The 22,111-nt window shown below is 41.5% G+C and overlaps 1 long non-coding RNA gene across 1 annotated transcript in view; it reads left to right on the forward strand.

Annotated features, from left to right (window-relative positions):
• The window catches only part of LOC143855208 (uncharacterized), a 33,824-nt gene extending 22,892 nt beyond the window's left edge, over positions 1 to 10,932 (forward strand). The window contains exon 2 of the long non-coding RNA XR_013237732.1: positions 10,579 to 10,932. This is a non-coding gene — a long non-coding RNA (uncharacterized LOC143855208). The remainder of the gene's footprint in view (positions 1 to 10,578) is intronic.
• Positions 10,933 to 22,111: the final 11,179 nt, after the last annotated feature.

Genomic DNA, 22,111 nt, shown 5'->3' on the forward strand with positions numbered 1-22,111 from the left:
TCATTTTGACTGGACCCTAATAGAGTCGTTAAGATAGAAACCCTATCAAACTAGTGCTTTAATATCCCAAATTTGTTTCTAGAATAGTTTAGGGTCTTATTTAGGTCTTCATAAAATTTCATCGGAATCTGTCGCGGTTTGCCTAGCAAACGAGCGACGTTTGTAGAGTAGTGTAGTGTAGGAATAAGAGTGGCAATTTAGCCAGAAATAGGGGTGCGTTGGAACCTGAAAAGCCAGTTCAAATTTGCTGTGGTGGGCTGTCCAGGAAGATATAGGGGTATACAGATTAATGTGTAACGTAATTAGGGGGTGTATTATCCTGAACCAGGGCAATTTCATAATTTGCGAATATGCTTTTCTTCCCCTCCAAGTTACCATTAAGCCCTAAGCTAGGTTAGTGAGATGGTTAGGACTAGGATTAGTTAGAGGGAATCTTAGTTGGTTATGTTTCTTTTGATCTCAGCCCTTGAACGAAAAAGGTAATTTGGAGGGTTGAGATAAAAAAGAGAGAAAATATTTTTGCAAATTTTTCCCCCTGTTTTCTACTTGGGCCGCCTCTTATAGAATAATAGTTGACCTAAATTTGCCAAGCGAGCTGTCCTGGAAGGTTTGGGGGTATTAAATATATCATTTCTCGTTTTCTTCTTGGACCCCCCCTGTGTATTAAAAGGTATTAAAAATGCGCTCAAGGTGGTTGTCTCAGAGGAAAAAAGGGGGGTCGAATTTTTGGTAGTTTCACCTAATAAAACCCCAACCGATTAGGGTTTTAAAGAAAAAAAAAATTTTGCAGAGAGAGGGGAGAGGAGAAATCGCAGAGAAAGGGAGAGGGAGCCACCACACTCTTTCCTTCATCTTCTTCTTCTTCTTTTTCTTCTTACAACCACCACGATCTTCGACCATCTCCGGCCGAATCCCTTCCCCATCTTCTTCTTCTTCCCCAAATCCACCACCATCTCCGGCCGCCACCTCAAAAATCCGACCCAAACCCTATAAACCCTCTTCTCCGGCTCCATCTCCCACCAAACCACCGGCCAATTCCACCACCACCACCCCATTCCCATTTCCAGCCTAACCCCATCTCTTTGCCAAAATTCCATTAAATCTGACCACCTCCACCACTTCATCACCCACCTCCACTCCTCAAAACCCCCAAATCTGTTGTTATCTCCACCCTTTTCTCTTCTCACCACCCCATTCCCAAAATCCGACCATCATTTTTCCACCACCGGCCACCTCCATTAAAACCCACCCCCATCGACCACCATCTCCATCACAACCACCGACCCTCACCTCTGTTTCAACCCTATCCTCAAAACCCACCCCAACCTCCATTACAGCCATCGTCTCCTCCCTCTGTAAATCCCCTTCATCTCCCCCACCATCTAATCCACCACCAACCCGGCCACCTCCAAACAAACCCCACTCCATCTTCTCCGATCAACACTCCGGCAAGCTCCATCAGAATCCAACCAGCCACCGCATCCCATCTCCATTTTCTCCTTCTTCTTCTCCACCCATCTCTGCCATTACCAACCAAACCAAAACCCATCTTCACAAACCCATTTCACCATTATTATTTTTTTCCTTACAATCACCACCACCCACCACCGGAATCCGGCCGCATCATCCACAACCTCCGATCATATATTCACTCTTCCCACCACTAAAACCCATTCTCATTTCTCTATTTTCTTTTCATCTTCATCTCAGCCATCACCCTCAATCACAGCAGCCACCGATTCCATCCCCCAAACCCTTCTCCATTATGTATAAGAAAAGCGTAGGAGAGAGAGAGAGAGAGAGAGAGAGAGAGAGAGAGGGAGAGATATATTTTTCTTATTCTCGCCTTCTTCTCCGTCTCCGTCAAGAATCCGCCGGAATTTCGGCAAAACCCAAAATCTGGTCTCTTCTGTGCGATTATAATCGACATCGGCTCTTGTTCAGAGCGTTATCATTTAGAAGGAGTAGAAAAAAAATTAAAGAAAAAAATCTGCAATTTCTGCCGGAAATTCTCTCAACGACTCATTTCCTAAAAATTCAGGTAATTTCTTTTTTTTTCCTTTATTTATGGCTTGAGGGGTTACTTCAATGATCAGGTAATGTAAGTAGTATGATTGAATGTTTGATACCTGTTAATAATTAGGATCCCCTTTGTTCTTATCAATTTGTGTTGTGTTTCATCACGGTAATGGCTACATAGAAGATGTTGATTTAGACCTCTTGCATTTGAAGAATATATTGGCATCTTAATTCAAATTTATGTGTAAACGAAAAAAAAAATTGATTGGTGTGCTGATGATTTGTGTTTCTTGATAGCATTTTGCTCGTATGAGTTTACATCATGTTAAGATCATAAGATAAATAATTGATTTGCAGGGGGCCTGTGTTCATTTAGATTCTTTGCCTCAAGAGAAATGTCAGAATAAATTTTTTTTTGTGTCATTAGCTTGTCTTCGAATAATAAGTTCCTTTTATGAACTATGTCACAGTAGCTAAACTTGTATGGCAACCTGTAGCATGTTGGTTGGGTTATCTTTAAAAGTATATGCTCACAGCTAAAGGAAAAATCTTTATTTTTGTTTGCTACATGCAATAGTGTTCACAAAGTAAGGTTGAGATTTGTTGATCATTTCATCTTGTGCATGCTAGAGGAAGGAGTCCTTTAAGTCAGCATGACTAAGGAGTTTTAGTGTTAGTTATCAGCTAGTCTTTATTAGCTATGACTGCCGTTATTAGAAATTACTTTGATTATATATATTTTAATGAGTTCATAGTTAGAGCTGGCATGGGTTAGGGATGAAAAAGTGAAATATTTGTGATTCGTACATCATGACTCTTGAGTTGTTTTAAAGGCTTATTTCATTTTTGTCATCCCGTGGGAAGATAAGTTGGTATTTGAACCATGATAATGTTGATTGTTATATTGGATGGAAGGCGATGAAGGCGTTAGCCCAAGCCCATCTTCAAGGGACTTGCTCAGTCTAAGTAGCGGTCTCCTCCTTTGTATAGTAGACTTAGTCTTTTGAAGACCCTTAAACCTTATGTTTCCTTCTTCTTTGTAGGGGCAATGATAGGGATACTTGGAGCCCACCTTTGTGTATAAGAGGCATGCCTTGCCTCATTTACAGAGTCCCTGTCTGGAGACAAGCCTTGTCTCATTTAGAGAGTTCCCCCTTTAGGAGGCTTACCTAGCCTCATATTAGAGCCCCCCTTTTCTTCTAGAGAGAGTCTTTAGCTCGTTCCCCCCTATTTTGGTAGTTTTAATAACGAGTCTTTGGCTTATTTACCTTCTTTTAGCAATGTTATTAAAGAGTCCCTGACTCATTTGCACCCCTCTTTGATGTTATTAGTTAGGAGTTTTTCCATTAGAGACTAACTCAGTCGTATAAAGCCTTCCCTGTTTGAGATCTTAGATTGTTTTCTCTGTTCTTGGGGTGCTAACTTTCTTGTTGTGGTTTGTCTCTTTGAGACGCTGGTTGCTTGTTCGGGGTTTCCACTTTAGCTTTAGGGCTTTGCCCTAGTTTGTGGTTGTACTTGCGTGTCCCCTTTAAGATTGAAAACATTTAAAGGTTCAGAGCATTGGAAAAGCTTTAAAATCCAAAAACATTAGAAATTTAAAAATATCAAAAACATTTGAAAACTTTAAAAATATCAAAAACATTTGAAAAATATTAAAACCCATAAATCATTTGGAGTGTTAGGTTTTAGTTAGGAAAGTTCGATTTTCGAACTACGTTGGCTTGATTCTCTTCTAAGAGGTACGTAGTGCAGCTTGAGATGCTCATCTCAGGTCCAGCCAAACTTTGTAAATAAATCATTTAACCCTTTTAAAAATACCAAAAATCTTCCAAAGCATTGTTTTTTCGAAAAAATCTTCCTCTAGAGTTAGGACTTTGTCTTAGATAGAGAGTTTTAGAGTTGAGGTTTTGTTTTGATTTGTTGTCTGTTTGTTGTGTGCTTGTTTTAGAGTTAGGGGTTTGCCTAGAGTTATAGGAGCGCCTCCGTCCGGTCAGTTGGCGATCCACATTGCCGACTGATGACTAGAATAGGATGCGTTAGTCAACCCTTTGTTTTCCTTAGGAAATACAGCCTAGTTACACATAGGTTGTAGGAACCACTTGCATTAGCTTAGGGCTAATCTGCATTTAGTTAGGGCATATAAGGTGTCCTAAGATCTACAATTCACTGGAATTTAAATAATCGTTCAAGAAGTTTTAATAACTAGTCCGATCTTTTAGATCGGGTCTAAGATAGAGGTCTAGGTGTCTTAGGCATCATAGCTTAGAATAGGCGCGAAGAACTACGTTGCCTTGATTCTCATGGAGGCGGGGATACGTAGGCTTCTTTGGATGAATATCAGACCATCCGAGGACTCGGGCTTAAGCATTAGAGTCTAAGGGTCTGTTGTTAGAGCTTGGGATTTATGTTTGTATATCGATTTTTACATAGGATCATGATAGTGTGTGTTCATTTCTTGGCTTTCTTACATGCTTATTCTTTTATCTGCCTGCATTGCTGCTTATTCTTTACTTCGTTCACATGTTTCTTCTTTTATCTGCCTGCATTTCTGTTTATTCTTTACTTCGTTTATTGTATCTTAATTCATTTCATGATTAACTGCTAGTTCTAGATTTTTTATCCTGTGCAGACTTTATACCTTTAGCTGTAGCATGCATGTGTTTTCCCACAAGAACTTAGACACCTATTAGCATGTCACTCATAACCTAGTTATAATTAGGTGACATTTATTTCGGTTCTTTTGTTTGTGCTTATTTTCATATCCGAGACATGCATGATTAGTTAGACGTTTTCTCGGAGATGCGTGTTCCCATTTCATATGATTTTCGCTTGAGACTCTTCAAGGTTAATAATAAATGGCATAAGAGACCAAGTGTTCGCACTCGGGCGAATTGGGGGCGCTCTTCGGACCTTCTCCATTCGTCATCAGGCACGGACATTTTGTATCTCTGGCTATCCATTGCAAACAGAGCATTTGTTTTGGTTCCATGGCGTGTCCATGGATGGCGACTCTGAGTTATTTTTAGATATATCTTGGTTTCGAGCCCTGGCTCCAGATCAGGATGTATCTCTTTCTTTTTATATCGCCACTCATGCTATGCTGTGAGGGTGGCAGCAGTTTCGAGAGTTCCTTGGTAGAGCTCTCCTTCACGTTGTGGAGATCTTATAGGATGTAGGGACTCGTTCCCTCACCGTCCTCGGATCGGGGTCCACAGATATCTACTTGAGGTGGCTCGCACACTCCTCTTTTAGATGCAGGTTCCTAAATCTTTTTGGTCTGACGCCATTCTCACTGCTTGTTTCCTGTCCAACCGTCTTCCGTCTTCGGTGCTTCGTGGTGATTCTCAATTTCACATAGTTTATCCACATCAGGACCCATTCCTACTTACACCGCGTGTCTTTGGCTACGTATGCTTTGTTCATCATTTGGGTCCTGGCCGTGATAAGCTGGATCCTCGTTCAGAACGGTGTGTTTTTCTGGGTTACTCTCGCACCCAGAAAGGATATCGTTGCTACAGTCCATGTCTACGCCGATGGTATGTATCAGCTGACGTCACATTTTTCGAATCAGAACCATTCGTTGGCTCTTCCTCTGGTCCTTCCAATGTCAGATCAGAACCTGAGGTGACTATTTCTCTTCCTGAGCTTTCTCCCATTCCTCCTCCTCCTATTGCACATCCTCCTGCTTGCCCTCCTGGACAGGTCGACTCGTGTGCTCCCGGGGTGGATCGTCCACCTACTACAGTCCAATATAAACGTCGTCCACAGCAGGCACGTCCCTCGCACACCAAGCAATCGTCCTCACAGGCTGAGATCTTCTTACCCCCCTCATTAAGTATCTGACTCTCCTATTGCTTCCCGTACTTGTTCCCATTTTACTGCTCACCCGCTTTCTAATTTCGTTTCTTATGATCGTCTAACTCTCCCTTTCAAAAGCTTTGTCTTGTCTATGTCTTCTGTTGTGTTACCACAGTCTTTGGATGAGGCTCTCCTACACCCAAGCTGGCGAGCTGCAATGGACCTTGAAATGGGCACTCTTCAGTCCAACAGCACATGGGATCTTGTCTCTCTCCCTGCCAGCGCTCGACTAGTTGGCTGCCGATGGGTGTTCTCCATTAAGTATCTTCCTATGGCACGGTTGATCGACTGAAGGCACGTCTGGTGGCAAAGGGTTACACTCAAGCATTCGGTGTAGACTACCATGAGACGTTTTCTCCAGTTGCGAAGATACCTTCTGTCCGTGTTCTACTCTCCCTCGCCGTTAATAATGGTTGGCCTCTTTACCAGCTAGATGTGAAAAGTGCCTTTCTGCATGGCGACCTTCTTGAAGAGGTGTATATGGAGCAACCGTCAGGTTATGTTGCTCAGGGGGAGTTGTCCTCATCTGTCTGTCGCCTCAGAAAAGCGAGTTATGGGTTAAAGCAGTCGCTACGTGCTTGGTTTGGTAGATTTAGTGAGGCAGTTATGAGATTTGGCCTCAAACAGTGTGTTGTAGATCACTCAGTATTCAGCTTTCAGTCATCAGCAGGATGCATTATGTTGATTATATACGTCGATGACATCATTATTACAGGCAGTGACTCGGGAGGAATTCAAAAATTGAAAGACTTCTTACAAAAAGAATTTGCAACAAAGGACTTGGGACGTCTCAGATACTTTCTTGGGATTGAAGTTGCGTACTTCTCTCGTGGTTTATCTCTATCTCAGAGGAACTATGTTCTTGATTTGCTAGAAGAGACAGGAAATCTTGGTGTGAAACCAGTAGCTGCACCCATGGATCCAAATGTGAAACTGGTTCCAGAAGAGGGTGATTTGTTGAAAGATCCTGGTAGGTATAGAAGACTTGTGGGCAAGCTCATATACCTTACTGTTACTCATCCTGATATATCCTATGCCGTTGAGGTAGTTAGCCAGTACATGACCTCTCCTCGCACGTCTCATTGGAACGCAGTGGTTCAAATTCTCAAGTATCTGAAGGGTGCTCCAGGGAAAGGATTACTATTCAAACTGCATGGTCATACACAGATTGAGGGGTTCTCAGATGCTGATTGGGCTGGATCTCCTGCTGATAGGAGATCGACTATTGGGTATTGTACCTTTGTTGGAGGAAACCTGGTTTCATGGAAAGTAAGAAACAGGATGTCATTGCGAAATCAAGTGCAGAGGCAGAATATAGAGCCATGACGCATACTACGACTGAGATTATTTGGTTGAGGTCACTCTTAACTGAGATTGGTATTGGGTTTCCCTCTCCTTCACAGTTATATTGTGATAACAGGGCTGCCATCTATATTGCGACAAATCCTGTCTTCCATGAGAGAACTAAAACATATCGAAGTCGATTGTCATTTCATTCGTCAGAGGATTCCGAAAGGGGAGATACGCCCTGTATTCACTCGTTTTGTAGAACAATTGGCACATATGTTCACAAAACCATTGAATAAATCCAAGCTGAGCGATATAATGTAACAAGCTAGGAATGTATGATTTATACATTCCAGCTTGAGGGGGAGTGTTAGAATGAGCCTATAAATCTATGGGCAGTTTGGTCATTGTACTTCTCTTTTCATTATTATTAATAAATGAGTGAGGGGGAGATGCCCAACTCACTTTTCTCTTTCTCTCTAATCTCTCTTGCAACAATTTTTAGTATGATTTTTTCAAAATTTCGTGTTTCATTGAGGATGTGATTGCCAACCTTTTCAAACGAAAACATTTGGATTGATTTGACTTTCATCAATCTGAGAAAAGAATTGCATATCTCATCAGCGATACAAAAAATTCAATTTTCTGATTATGTTGGCTTAAACCTCATCCTAAACATAGATATTTGACTGAAAATATAGCCGTACATTTGATATACTTCTTGCTTAGTATTGTTATCCTTTCATATCAAAATTCCCATGTTCTTTATTGTACCAATATGGCACACTACATAGGTAGGTGATATAAACATTATTTCCAACATGAACCACCTTATGCTATAAATCTGTTGATATTTAGATACCCGTTACAAACATTGCTTGTGATTTCTTCAAGATAACTTTAAAATTGATGGGATATTTAATGCACTTATTTTCATGTTATTGTTGGTCTTCTTTTTAGTTACTTTAGGTTAGGTTTATCAATTATTAATTTATTTTGATTATCTATTAGTTGAACACGTAGAGAAGCGAGAGGATGGTCGAGCAATATTTTCCTGCAAACTCTATTTCCACCACCACATAATTTGAATTAAAAGCATAACTAAAACGCCGATGCGAAGAAATAGAGAACGAAAAATACAAATGCGGAGCTTTTTACCTGACAATGCACTTGGACAGCTGAAAAATACAAATGAATTTGGCTTTTATTCGAGTGTGTTGATGAGGTGGTTCGCCTTCAAAACTTCTTTCCGCTTGCTCTTGTGTTTGCTCGGCTGACCGGATCTCCATTTTCTAGGTTTCTGTAGAGTGAGAGAGGTTACTTGATATCTTACTGATTTATAGATAAATAGATAGATAGATAGATAGATAAAAAGTGTGGTGACAGATAAGTTGTGGCTTTGTTTCATAATTACCGTTTTGGCTTTGGAATGTCCCTTTTATAGGGGAGTTGTTGACATTTTTCTTTGGATGAAAATTCAACTTAGACTGGATTTACGAGTTTCATATTATAGAATTTTGATGTCTTCGAAATATGGAAACTCTTTGATTGTGTTTGCCCGTATATGTTGACACTGTTGCCGAACCACGTAAATCTATCATGTTTAGCGTGTCTGTTTAATTTCTTCATTTAATTTTCTATTTCCATCAAACCAAAGATCCATGTTGCACAGCTCGTAGGCTGAATCTATGGCCCCACACTTTGATTTCATGTCAAAGTGACTTATAGCCATTTGAATTTAACAATCAAGCCTTCATGACATTACAATGGCTGATGATGCACAACCCATAGGCTCAATCAATAGACCCACATTTCGAGTCCATGTCTGGGTTTGCAACACGTTAACCTAGACTAAGTTGAATTTCCATCCAATGAAAAATGTCAACGACTCCCCTATGAAGAGACATTCCAAAACCAAAACAGTAATTGTGAAACTGAGCCATAACCTATCTGCCATCACTCTCTTTCTATCTATAAATCAGTAAGTTGTCAAGCAAACTCTTATTCTCTACAAAACATAGAAAATGGTGATCCAGCCAGCCGAGCAAACGCAAGAGCAAGCGGAAAGAAATTTTGAAGCCAAATCACCTTATCAATGCTTTCACGTAGAAACCACATTCCTTGGCGCACTCTTCGACTGTCTCAATGCATTGTCAGGTAAAAACCTCTCCGTGTGTGTTCTTCGTTCCCTCTTTCTTCACATTAGCATTTTAGTTATGCTTTCAGTTCAAATTATATAGTGGTAAAAATAGAGTTTTCGGGAGAATTGATTTCTAGAGAGATAGAGGAGAATGAGGTTAGGGAGAGAGTAGAAGTTATGAGAGAGAAGGGAGAGATATGGAGATAAGAAGGCCATCTTTGCAAAAGAAGTCTTCCCATTGACAATTGGAAATGGATGGAAGCCATGAAAATATATGTTCTGGGTTTTTAGGATGGTTTTGAAGGAAAAGAGAGGTTGTCTTTTTGGGTTTTATTCTCCTCGAATGAAATGGTGAGATGGATGGAGCAGAGGACGAGAGAGAAGACAAGGGAGAACAGTTTTATTTCCATGGCCATTGCCATTGACACTCAGAAGAGAGAGGTGGGTCTTTTTACTTTTTCTAAGGAAATCTCTATTGAGTGGGAAAAATGTGTTTAGGCAAAAACAATCAGCTCATTTTTTGCCGGTTAAGAAAAGATGGGGAGTGTGAAATGTAAGATGCGTGGAGGCTGTGAACAGTGTTAGATGGAGTAGGACTAACGATCTTGGACATCCATTAATTGAAATTTGTGGGGTACTCTTTTATTTTGATCGAACCAATAAAAACAATCAGCTCATTTTTGTTGGTCCTACCTTGATTAGATGATCCTAGCCCTTGATTTATTGAATGGATCACCTCAAGATAGTTGTCCAGATCAAAGGCTCCTGATTAGGCGTACATCATGTTGGACCCATTGGTGATCGTTAGGATTGATCCTAACAGTGACTGTCTCCATGTATTCGGGCGTGTTCTTTTATTTTGTAGTTAAGTGCGCAATGGGGGGAATGCTACAATCATAGTCCTCTTATGGAACTTATCAGTTAGAACCCTAAAGACTGAGCTCAACCACATGGCATTAGTATGATTTAAAACATTCATCTGGTGTGGTCAATGTCAGATTTGCCATTGTCAACTAAAGAATGTCTTTACAGCTAATAGCCTAATACACTATTTCGATGGTTGTTTGCTCACCATATTGGCATCATTTGGTGGGCATGAAGAAATAAATATAAATGATTTTTTTTAAATGAAATCAATTTGAATTCAAATTTGTGTCTATCTTTTGTACTTTTAATTTGATAAAAAGAGATTGTCGGTCTTCTTTTCAGGTAGTTTAAGTTCGGTTTATCTCCCTATTTATTTATTTATTCTGATTATCTGTTACTTTGAACAGGTAGAGAAGCGAGAGGATGTCCAAGGAATATCCCGAACTTACTCTACCGCAAGCTTGTATGTAGCAAAAGCTTTACAAGGAGAGAGATTAGTCGCAAGCATGGAAGCTGTGTTGTGGTTGCATCTATGGTCCGTAGCACTTCAACATATTCACTTATATTTTGCTTTGTTGGTTCATATGACGCTGATGTATCTGAGACGACGATATAGTTTAGTGGCTTTTGCTGTTTTGATCTAATCTAGCAGTCTAAAGTTTTTATGTCTGAATTATGTGTAAATTGTAGTTCTGAAATTTTCAAACTCGGAATCCTTCATAAATCTGTCTTTGGGTTTACATTTATGACGGCAATGAAAATCTCAACACTGTTTTCTTATTATAAAACTAGAGTTTGGAGTTGGTGCTCACAGCCATGGTGTTAAATTTCGACCGAAATCCGAAATTTCAGATTTCGGTCAAGACCAACACCCGAAATTTCAGATTTCGGTTAATAAGACCGAAACCGGGTTCGAGTTGGTACTCACAGCCATGGTAAGGTTGCTCCATTGTGACCTGGTGGTTACGGGTTTGAGTCACGGAAACAACCTCTCTGTAAAGCAGGCGTAAGGCTGTGTACATCTAGCCCTCCCCAGACCCCGCAAATGGCGGGAGCCTTTGTGCACTGGGCCGCCCTTTTTTTTTTGGTCAAGACCGAAACCGAAATTTCATTAAAATGCTTTTTGTAAATTTTTTTTCCAAGATTTCGGCTGAAATTTCATACCAAAAAAAATGAAATTTCGTCCATCGCAGATGGTCTGTTATGGGATTTGCTAGAATTCATCGCATATCGTCCATCGCAGATGGTCTGTTGCATGTCAGATGAGCCACCTCATGAATGAAGACATAAGCTGCTGTAAAGTGAGCCTGTGTTAGGATTAATCCGAGGAAGAATCAGTAGATAAATCTATGAAGGCCATGGGATTTGGTGGCCGCGGTGATCTTCTTCTCTGGCGATTGATGGGTGGCTGGTAAGCGCTTCGGAGAGATTCGGAGTTAGGTGGAATTGGAGTGGGAGTCCTTCTCAGGCTAGCCGTAGTAGCTTGGTCACTTTCCCTAGTTCTCTCCATTTCAGCCTCGATCTCTTCCCTCTCCGATCCTGTTACTGAAGTTTCTGATGTAGAGGTTTCTACGTTGTACACGTAGGGCTCATCGTATTCCTCATCTGTTTCTTCTGCTTCTTCTACTTCCGTATCTTCCGTTTCTTCTTCGGTGTCATTTTCCATTTCTGTGTCATCGTGGGTTTCGGAATCGGAGTCTGGTGGATTAATCCTGTCTAGTGACCTGCACATTTTTCTGATAGGAAGAGGTTTTTGTGTGGCTTGTTCTCTATGAGTGGAGCCAATAGGGTCCCTCTGGGGGCCTCAATCGGTGTAAGTGGAGCAGTGGGTGTTCGACCTCGATGGGCTAGTGGGGCAAACTTGACTCCTCTAGGGGATCGAAGGAGTTTTTCAGAAGGAGGAAACTCTGTAGCTACAAGAGCCAATATGATACCGCTTAGCCTTGTATCTGATACTGGGATGGGAAATAGGTCCCAAAAAGAGGTGGGGGCGGATTGGTTTCTAGTGAAAAGCAAATCTGGGAGAAGAGTTGAAAGTGTTTCCAAAAGAAGAAAGGATGGGGCTCTGGGAGACTGGAGGTGTTGTAAATCTGCTTTTAGAAACTTCAGAAAGAGGGTCAGATGCTGGAAATGTAACAAGTTTTGGTCGAGTTTGGATTTCAATTTCCCAGTGCAATCAGAAGTGATGGAGAGAAGGGTGCCTGTTCCTATTCTAATAGAGGTTGATGTAGGGAGATCTAGAGTGGAGAAAATCTATCCTGCTACTTCGGAAGGTATAGCATTCAGTATCTTAGCAATGCAGATCTAGGCTTCTGGGGGAAGATGAGGGAGGGATGGGACAGCGATTTGGAGGCGATGGAGGCCTGGCTTTCTCAAAATAGTAGTTCTGGGGTAGAGGCAGTGGTTTATAAAATTGCAACGTTGGAAATTCAAATCTCCATTCCTTCGGGCATCAATTAATTAGGGATTGGAACCTTGCTGTTAATTCTCCTCTTGAGGAACTTTTGTTGTGGGATGCAAAATTTCCTAAGGCAGGGAATCCATACTGGTGGAAGATAGAAGGAGTTCCGCCCGAAGCTTGGTGCGCAGACAACTTTCGTCAAATAGGGGGGAAAATAGGTAAGGTGATGGAGGTTGACTCGTCTTGCTTCGCGGGGAATGGTTATGAGGCGGGGAGAATGCTGATTTTGTCCGAAGGTATTCCTGGTAAAGAGCTCTCCATTCAATGTTCTATTGATGGGGCTCTTAGGTGGATTCTTGCTTCAAGAGAAATAGATGAAGAATAAGAGAACGCTATAAAAGTCTCTGAAATTTCTGGGGCTGAAATATTGGCTAGGAATGAAGAGAGGTGGGTCTCCTTTCTATCTGATATTGAAGGGGTTTATGCAGATGAAGCAGGTGAAAATCCATTTAATGTGGATAAGGAAGTATTCAATGCCAATCAAGAAGCATCTCCCTTGTTGGTTGAGCCGGAGATCACCGATAGGGAGGAAGGGGAGGTGGAACCGGCGGACATTTCGAATCAAGACTACCGTGCGCTGCATGGGGCGCAGGATAGTGGTGCTACAGCTGGCAGAAGTTTTGAAATTCAAAAATCCGGATCCCCAGAAGGCTACAGATGGAGTGTGTGTGGTCCTGTCAGTGTCGTCTCTTCAGGGGACGGGCCCACTCTTCTGGTAAACAGCTTTTACGATATTATCTCTGCCTTATCCCCAACGACTAGTCGGGATGCATCTCGAGGCTCGGGTTTTGAGGTGTCATTAGTGGGCCCTCCAGATATTCCTGGAAGAGAAGATATTTCATCAGTAGGCCCTCTAGATATTTCATCTGTGGGCCCTAAAAGCCCAGAGGAGCCTAGGGCCTCTTTTTCTCCGGTCGATTTTGATGGGCCTTGGGCATGGGCTCATCCGGAGTGTGCAAGTGGGCCTAACATTCTCTCTCCTTTTGCCTTAGAAAAAGGTTTGAGCCCTCCCCAGTCTTTTATTCACGATAGAAACCGGGATCGAACCTATGGATCTCCAGCAGATCATTTGCAGCTTGCCGTATGTGGGGAGGATCTCTCATATGGTTCTCCTTCTTCTTCCTTGAAGGGATCCATGGCTCAGAGGTGTTTTCAGGAATTAATTCTAGCAGGTATTTTTTGAACCAGATTGAACTTCGAGATAGAAGAGGCGCTTGAGGGGGAAGGAGCGAGGGGGAGTAATCTGGCGGAGAATCGATGCGAGCTCAGGGTTTCAAATTTTATTCTTCCTGTTGGAAGTTCATAGTTTCATACCTTCTTTGCTTTTTGGGTTACAAAAAGGTGTTGATTGATTACAGTGGTCTTGGAGGGCTGGAGAATTGTTTCTCTGGCTGCGCCAGGGAGCATCCTCTTCGATTCCTCGCAACTGTATCGCTCAGAAGTTTCTCTCATCTCTCTTCTATGAGGTGGTGTAGCAAGGCGGTGTCCTTTCTAATGCCTTTCGTTTCAGAGCTTTCTCCTGTTTTTCTGAGAACGTTCTCGGGTCTGGCTCTCATAAGGATGTTGTTGATCTGATGGTTGATCACACCTTGCAAATTAGTAATAATCTGGGCTTAGTTTTTACGAGACCTAAAGAGGAGTACGGATCTAGTATCAAGGAGGCTGAGCTCAAGGAGGCTGGGGGTGCTACAAGTTCAAATACCCATTCTGAAGCAAATTTGAAAAGGAAGGAAAGAGAGCTGGTAAGATTAAAATCTAATATCAATTATGATTCAGGGTCGCTCGGTAAAGGCCCTAACACAAAGAAAAAAGAGAGAGCCTTCGGTGTGAGGGCGGGGAAGATTACCTCTGTTTAAGGTTTTTAATGAAGATCTTATCTTGGAATATTAATGGTTTGGGTTCCCAGGAGAAAAGAATCCAAATTAAAGAATTACTTAAAATTTGGAGGCCTGAAGTAGTGTGCCTTCAGGAAACCAAGTTGGCGCACATTAGCAGAATAGTCATGAGAAACATGGGGTTAAAAAATGAGTGGGATTTTGCATTCTTAGCTTCTAAAGGAGCTTCGGGGGGCATTCTGGTGGCTTGGGACAAGGCTAAATGGGTCTTTAAGGATGTATGGTGTGGAGTTTTTTCTCTCTCAGTAGCTCTCTGAAAGTCGAATGACAATTCTGATTGGTTATTCTCTGGAGTCTACGGTCCTACATTATCAGCTGACAAGAGTCTTTTTTTGGAGGAATTGGCAAAGATGAGAAATCTCTGCTCTTACCCATGGTGCATCGGGAGAGATTTCAATGAAATTTTAGAAATAGGGGATAGGTTAGGGTGTCAGCGAGTCAATACAGGTATGAGAGATTTTTCTGACTTCATTGCGATCAATGAGTTGGTGGATCTGCCGTTGGGCGGTGCTTCTTTCTCTTGGGCCAGAGGATCGAACAGGAGTAGGCTCGACAGATTCTTACTTTCGGGAGATTGGTTGGCAATAATTCCGGAGGTCTATCAGAAAGTTCTAGTTCATTCAGTTTCTGATCATTGCCCTATTATCTTAGATCCTAAAATGGAGTCGTGGGGTTCGGCTCCTTTTAGATTTGAGTTAGCATGGTTGGAAGATACCCTTATGGAGGCAAAATTAGTAAGATGGTGGTCTGATTGTGTCTTTGAAGGTCCAGCTGATGTAATCATTGGCAAAAAATTAAGATTCCTTAAGTCAAAATTAAAAGAGTGGGCTAAGGAGAAGAAAGAGCTTGACCATGGTAGGAAGCGGATCCTGGAGGATAGAATGCTGGAGCTAAATGCCCTAGAAGAGTGTGGATTGGCGTCGGAAGAAGACTATGAGGAACGAGGAAGGTTAAGCCAAGAACATAAAGGGCTGCTGCTGCTCGAAGAAATTTCTTGGCGTCAAAAATCCCGAGTCAAGTGGTTATCTGAGGGCGACAAAAACACAGTCTACTTCCATGCCATGGCTAGCGCCCGAAGGAGAAGAAACAGAATTGAATCTTTAGTGGTGGAGGGGGTCTGTGTGACGGACAAGGAGAAGATTATTGTGGAAATTCTTGATTTTTACAGGTCTTTGTACTCAGCTGATGGGATGCTTCGTCCAATTCCTCAAGAGATTCCGTTTGATAGTTTAAGCTTGGAGGAATCTGCTAGGCTGTAAATTCCTTTCTCTGAGGAGGAAATTATGAAAGCATTGTTCTCTTTAGCGAAAGATAAAGCTCCTGGACCAGATAAGTTCTGTTTGGCCTTTTTTCAACTATGTTGGGAAGCTGTTAAAACTGACTTACTAAAATTTTTCCATAAATTTTTTGAGGGAGTAGTTCTCGACAAAGGGATTGGTGCTACTTTTATTTCCCTTATTCCAAAGATAGAAGGGGCGTCAAAAGTTTCGGAATTTCGTCCGATTAGTTTGGTGGGTAGCCTGTACAAAGTTCTTGCTAAGGTTTTGGCGAATCGCCTCAAAGTGGTTTTACCATCAATTATTTCAGACTGTCAAAGCGCTTTCATAAGTAACAGACAAATTCTTGATTGCTCATTGATTGCTAATGAAGCTATCGATTATTACAGAAGGAATGGGGAAGGAGGGATTCTATGCAAGCTTGATATGGAGAAGGCCTATGACAGGGTGGACTGGGGAGCTTTAGATTATCTGCTGGGTCGAATGGGCTTTGGTGACCGATGGCGATGGTGGATCAGAAATTGTTTAGCGTCCGCTTGGTTCTCTGTTTTGATCAACGGCTACGCTAAAGGTTTTTTCAAATCAACTAGAGGTTTGAGGCAGGGGGACCCATTGTTTCCTTTTCTTTTTGTGATTGTAGCAGAATCCCTTTGCAGATTGATGAAGAAAGGAAGTGAGTTGGGTCTCTTTGAAGGATTTCTAATAGGCAACAATAGGGTAGAAGTATCGATTCTTCAATTTGCGGACGATACTCTCCTGTTTTGCTCTCCGGTTGTCTCCCAGATTCTAAATCTTAAAGCAAGCAATCTTAAGGTGTTATGAGATGGTCTCGGGCCAAAGATCTAATTTTGCGAAATCAAGGCTGTATGCGATCAACGTTCCCGAGTGTGACGCTTCCTCTTTTGCAGGTATCCGGGTTGTGCCTTAGATTTTCTACCAGCCTCTTATCTTGGCCTTCCGCTAGGAGTGGGAAGACCAAACAAAAATTTATGGATCCCCATTATTCATAGAATTGAGCGGAGATTGGACACCTAGAAGCGCAACTTAGTATCCAAAGGCGGTAGGCTGGTTCTCATAAAAGCAGTTTTATCAAATATTCCGATATATTTTCTTTCTCTTTTTAAATGTCCTGTGAGTGTAGCTCAGAGAATTGAGCAAATCCAGAGAAGATTTTTGTGGGGAGGATCGAGTTCTTCAAAAGGGATTCCTTTGGTTAAATGGAGCGCGGTTTGCCTCCCTATAAAAAATGGAGGATTGGGTCTTAGGAGGGTTCAAGGTTTTAACAAAGCTCTATTGGGAAAGTGGCTTTGGAGGTTTGGCGAAGAACAGTCTTCTTTGTGGGTTAGAGTTATTGGAAGCAAGTATGGGTTTACGAAAGGAAACTGGTGCTCTGCTGACAATTATAAATTCAAAGGTGCAACGGTGTGGAGGGATATTTTGAAGGTGGAGGTTCTTTTTACGAAAGGCATTCGTTTCAAGGTCTATGTGGGGGATAGGATTCATTTTTGGCTGGATCCTTTGTGCTCGGCTGTGCCTCTCAAGGAGCTTTTTCCTGAATTATTTATGGTCTCTTCTCAGAAAGGGGCATGGGTCAAGGAATGCTTCGAAAGAGTGAATGCAAAAGTGGTTTGGACTCCCAAGTTTAGAAGAGCCTTTTTTGATAGAGAATTAAATTATCTTCAAGGAATCCTGTCTCTAATAGAAGCTTGCTACATCAAGAAATCGGGAGCAGATTGTCGAGTATGGTTTTGGAGCCCCTCTGGCTTATTTTCAGTTAAAACTTTTTACCATCGCATGCTTTTTAGTATAGCGGAGCCTCTTTCTTCCTCACCATGGAAGTTCTTTTGTCCGTCGAGAGTTGCTTTCTTTGGGTGGTCTGTTTGCATTGGTTGTATTCAGACAATGGATTTTTTGAGGAAGCGTGGAATGTGGCTGGTGGATCACTTTCCTCTCTGCTTATCTGATGGCGAATCAATAGATCACCTTTTCATTCATTGCAAGGTAACAAGAGACATTTGGGGTCTCATTTTCGCTCGCTTTGGGGTCTGTTGGGTCCCATCCAAAACTATGGCTGATTTCATTAGGAGTTGGGAGTGGAATCCTTGGAGAAAGAGAGGCAGGACTCTCTGGAAGATGTACCTTGTGGCTACTTGGTGGTTCTTGTGGAAAGAGAGGAATGCGCGAGTTTTTGAAGGAGAGGCTGGGTCTCCCTATTGGATTTATGTAAAGCTGATAGCTGCTGTTATATCTTGGGCTAGGAGCCTCCCTTTGTTTCGTTTCGTTAGTAATCCTGAAGAAGCAGGAATTGGAGGTTTATGTAGAAATGACAAGGGGGAAGTTCTTTGGGCTTACTCGGGGCCTATCGGAGTAGCGGACTCAAATGAAGCAGAGGTAAGAGCTGTTCATAGCGGGATCAAGTATTTGGATAGATCGGCTTTTGATAAAATCATAGTGGAAGGGGATTCCTTAAATATAATTCGCTGGCTTTCGGGTGAGGCGCTTCCTCCTTGGAGATTTTTGCCTTTTTTCGAGAAAATTGAGGACATGGTTCAGGGTTCTTCTATTGTGTTTGATCATGTAAGGAGAACAGCCAATGCTGAAGCAGATTCTCTAGCTAGGGGAGGTGTTTTTAGAACAGATTTAGAGTGGTTTGATTATCTTCCTCCTGACTTATTGTAATTTTTTCTCTTCTTGTTGTATCTCTTCAGGACCATCTCGGTTATGTTTTTTATATAAATCTACCCTATTAAAAAAAAAATGATATTTTGTTTTTTACTTAATTTCGGTTGAAATCCGAAATCGAGATTTAAAACCATGCTCACAGCTAGGTCAACAAAGTCAACTTAGCTTAGTTCTGAAGCTATCATTGAGGTTTTGAACATCTATCAGTTATCATTTTGGGATATTCTTTTGTAGAGTTGATAAGAGTGCTACTTGTTTCGTAGGTTGCAAGCAAGACCAAGAAAAGAGAAATAGTGATCCCTGACCCAGACTACAGAATACCAATTGTCTTTTTGGGTAAGTATTGCATCATTTTATTAATTTTGTTAAACATTAATAAAATTTTGGCAGTTGTGAGAAATCACTTTGGTTATACTTTCTCCCTGGTGAGCGCTTCATTTTATCTTTGTTGATTAAAATTCTCATTTATGACTAGACATAGGTGGCACGATCCACTTATCGGTGTTATTACGTGCTCTAGGAAAGTAATTCTTTAAGACACTTCTATACATAGTTTTAGATATCAAAGATATTTTGATGTATATCTATGCCAATACTGATATATCAACTGATATCTCGCAATATTTTGGTATATTTTAAAATATTTCGACATTTCGAGATATATATCGCTATTTTTACCACTGATATCGTGCGATGTTATGGAAATATTTTAAAATATTTCAATATATCGGGCAATATATCGCAATTTTCTTAAAGCCCTAATGTTAACGGTAATTTGAAATATTGACATTTTAAAACTATGTTTCTAGATAGGTTCGCGGAGGAAGAAAAGGAAAAGAATGAGACAAAGCCCAATAGGAAAAAGTGATTTTTCTCTATATTAACAATATTTAGGGCTAACTAGCCTATTTATACAAGTAGAAAAGGAAAAGAATGAAAGATTCTTCATTCCATACGATATTCTAAAACTCTCACCCCTCAAACATATATGTTTCCTTAAACCATTGACAACTTTTTACTTGATGGTTGTGATGGTAAGCCGATAAACCCTTTGCACATTTGCTACCTAGTTAGAGCTTGAACATATTTAGGAATGAGTGCCTCTACTCTTTTTTTCATATAAAAACTAAAAATCAATCAATTTGTTTCAAAAGAAAAACTAAAAGCAATTTGGGTTAAGTTCTATGGCATCCCTCTCCATGTTTGGGCTATATCTATAGTTGAAGCCTTGGGTAAGCTTCTTGGTCGAGTATTAGAAGTTAAAATTGAAGGGAATAATAATCAGTGTATGACATTCGTGTCTGCTAAAATTCTTGCCCCTTGGTGGAAACCTCCGCCTCCCTATATTCAATTCATATTTCTGGCCAATGTTTCCCAATCGGTGTTGAAGTTCAAAGGCGCCTGAAGATATCTGATCCTTATTTCCTGGAAAAAATTGCGCCGGTGCCGGAACTACCGCTATCTATCCCGCTGGAATGCTTGGCGAGGGTATTCGTTGAACCCTCGGGATCTACCTCATTAAATTTGAATTTCAAATCGCTGCCCTTGACAGGGGTGTCGGGACTTGACAACAATGAGGGCTACGCTTCTCTTCCTTTGAGTAAGGGGAAAAGGCAATACCTTAAGGGGTCCCATCACAACCACGTGAAGATCAACTGTACTGTGTACCCTCAAGAACACAGCTCCGCACCTCCAGCACAAGGTGCCCACCCCACTCGTTGGGGTGCCCACCAATGATCAATGTCTGGTGATGTTGGCCAAGTCTAAGCAATGCTTGAACTTAGTCACTGTAACTGGCTTAGTCAACATATCCGCTGCATTCTCATTCGTATGTACTTCCTTCAAGTGAATACTTTCATCTGCCACCCACTCTCTTATCTTGTGGTGTCTCACATGAATGTGCTTAGTTCTAGCATGATACACTTGATTTTTCGCTAAATAAATAATAGGTTGACTGTCACAATGCAACAACACACTTCCTTGCTTCAGTCCCATCTGGCGAACAAGACCAACCAACCAAATGGCCTCCTTGGTTGCCTCACCTGCTGCCATATATTCTACCTCTGTCGTAGACAAAGCAATCGTAGTCTGAAGTGTCGCCTTCCATGGAATAGGTGCATCGGCTAATGTAAACAAACATATAACCTGTAGTAGACCTCCTCTCATCTAAATCACCTGCATAATCGGCATCCACATATCCTACTAACTGTGTAGAAGTACAATGCCCATCAAACATGGTGCCAAGATCCGCCGTTCCTTTCAAGTAATCGGCATCCACTTTCCCAACAGACAACGTGAAGTGATTCGCTAGTGGAGTACTAACTGGCTTAGCATTTGACATATTGAACCTCTCCAACACTTTCTCCACATACTTCTTCTGCATTACCCATAGCTTCTTTACTTTCCTGTCTCTATGGATCTCCATCCCAAGGATCTGTTTTGCAGCCCCTAGATCCTTCATATCAAACTCCTCTCTCAACATAGACTTCAGAGAAATAATGTCATGTTTGTTCTTGGCAGCAATCAACATATCATCGACATATAACATCAAGATAATAAAAGAACAATCATTAGTACCTCTAAAATAAACACAACAATCATACTCACAGCGTGTGTAGCCAATCCGCAACATGTGGGAATCAAAGCGCTTGTACCATTGCCTGGGAGATTGCTTTAATCCATAAAGAGACCTCTTTAGCTTGCAAACATATTCTTCTTTACCCTGCTCTTTGAACCCCTGTGGTTGCTCCACATATATTTCCTCCTCCAACTCACCATGAAGGAATGCTGTCGTAACATCGAGCTGCTCTAGCTCTAAATCCGACATAGCTACCATCGCCAATAAAACACGTATTGATGTGTGTTTCACTACCGTAGAGAAGATCTCATTATAATCAACCCCCTCTTCTTGTGCGTAGCCTTTAGCTACCAAGCGAGCTTTAAATCTCTCTTTTTCTTTCTCTGATATAGCTTCTTTCTTTCGAAATATCCACTTGCACCCGATCACTTTCCTGTCCTTGGGCTTTTCAACAAGCTCCCAAGTGTTGTTCTTCTGGAGTGATTCCATCTCTTCCATCATAGCTGCCATCCACCTATCATGCTACACACTACTAATAGCATCCTGAAAAGTAGAAGGGTCACCCGTACCAACAACTAAAGCAAAAGATAACATATCTTCAAAACCATACCTGACCGGTGCTTTGGTATTTCTCTTTGGTTTGCCTGTGGCAAGACTCTCATGTTGCCTCTGTGGCTTCTGGCTACTGTCAGCTACACCCTCAATTTGCTTAGGATCTACAACTGTATCACTAAGCTCCACCTCTATCGAAGTTCCATCTGCATGGACTGTCTTCTGCTGAGATTCTCCACCACTATTTTCTCTCACCATGTGGCTTTCATCAAACACCAAATCTTTGTTGATAACCACCTTTTGAGCAACTGGATCCCAAAGCTTATAGCCTTTAACTCCATCTTCATAACCGAGAAATATACACGGCTTGGACTTTGGATCCAACTTTGACCGTTGCTCACTCTGAATGTGAACATATGCTGAACAACCAAATATCCTCAACGCGGGATAGTCAACTGTCCTCCCTGTCCACACCTCCTCTGGAATCTTAAAGTC

Source organism: Tasmannia lanceolata, unplaced genomic scaffold (assembly GCF_043159265.1).
Source record: "Tasmannia lanceolata isolate RefF3 unplaced genomic scaffold, GAP_Taslan_0.1 ptg000020l, whole genome shotgun sequence".
In the NCBI taxonomy this organism is placed as follows: domain Eukaryota; kingdom Viridiplantae; phylum Streptophyta; class Magnoliopsida; order Canellales; family Winteraceae; genus Tasmannia; species Tasmannia lanceolata.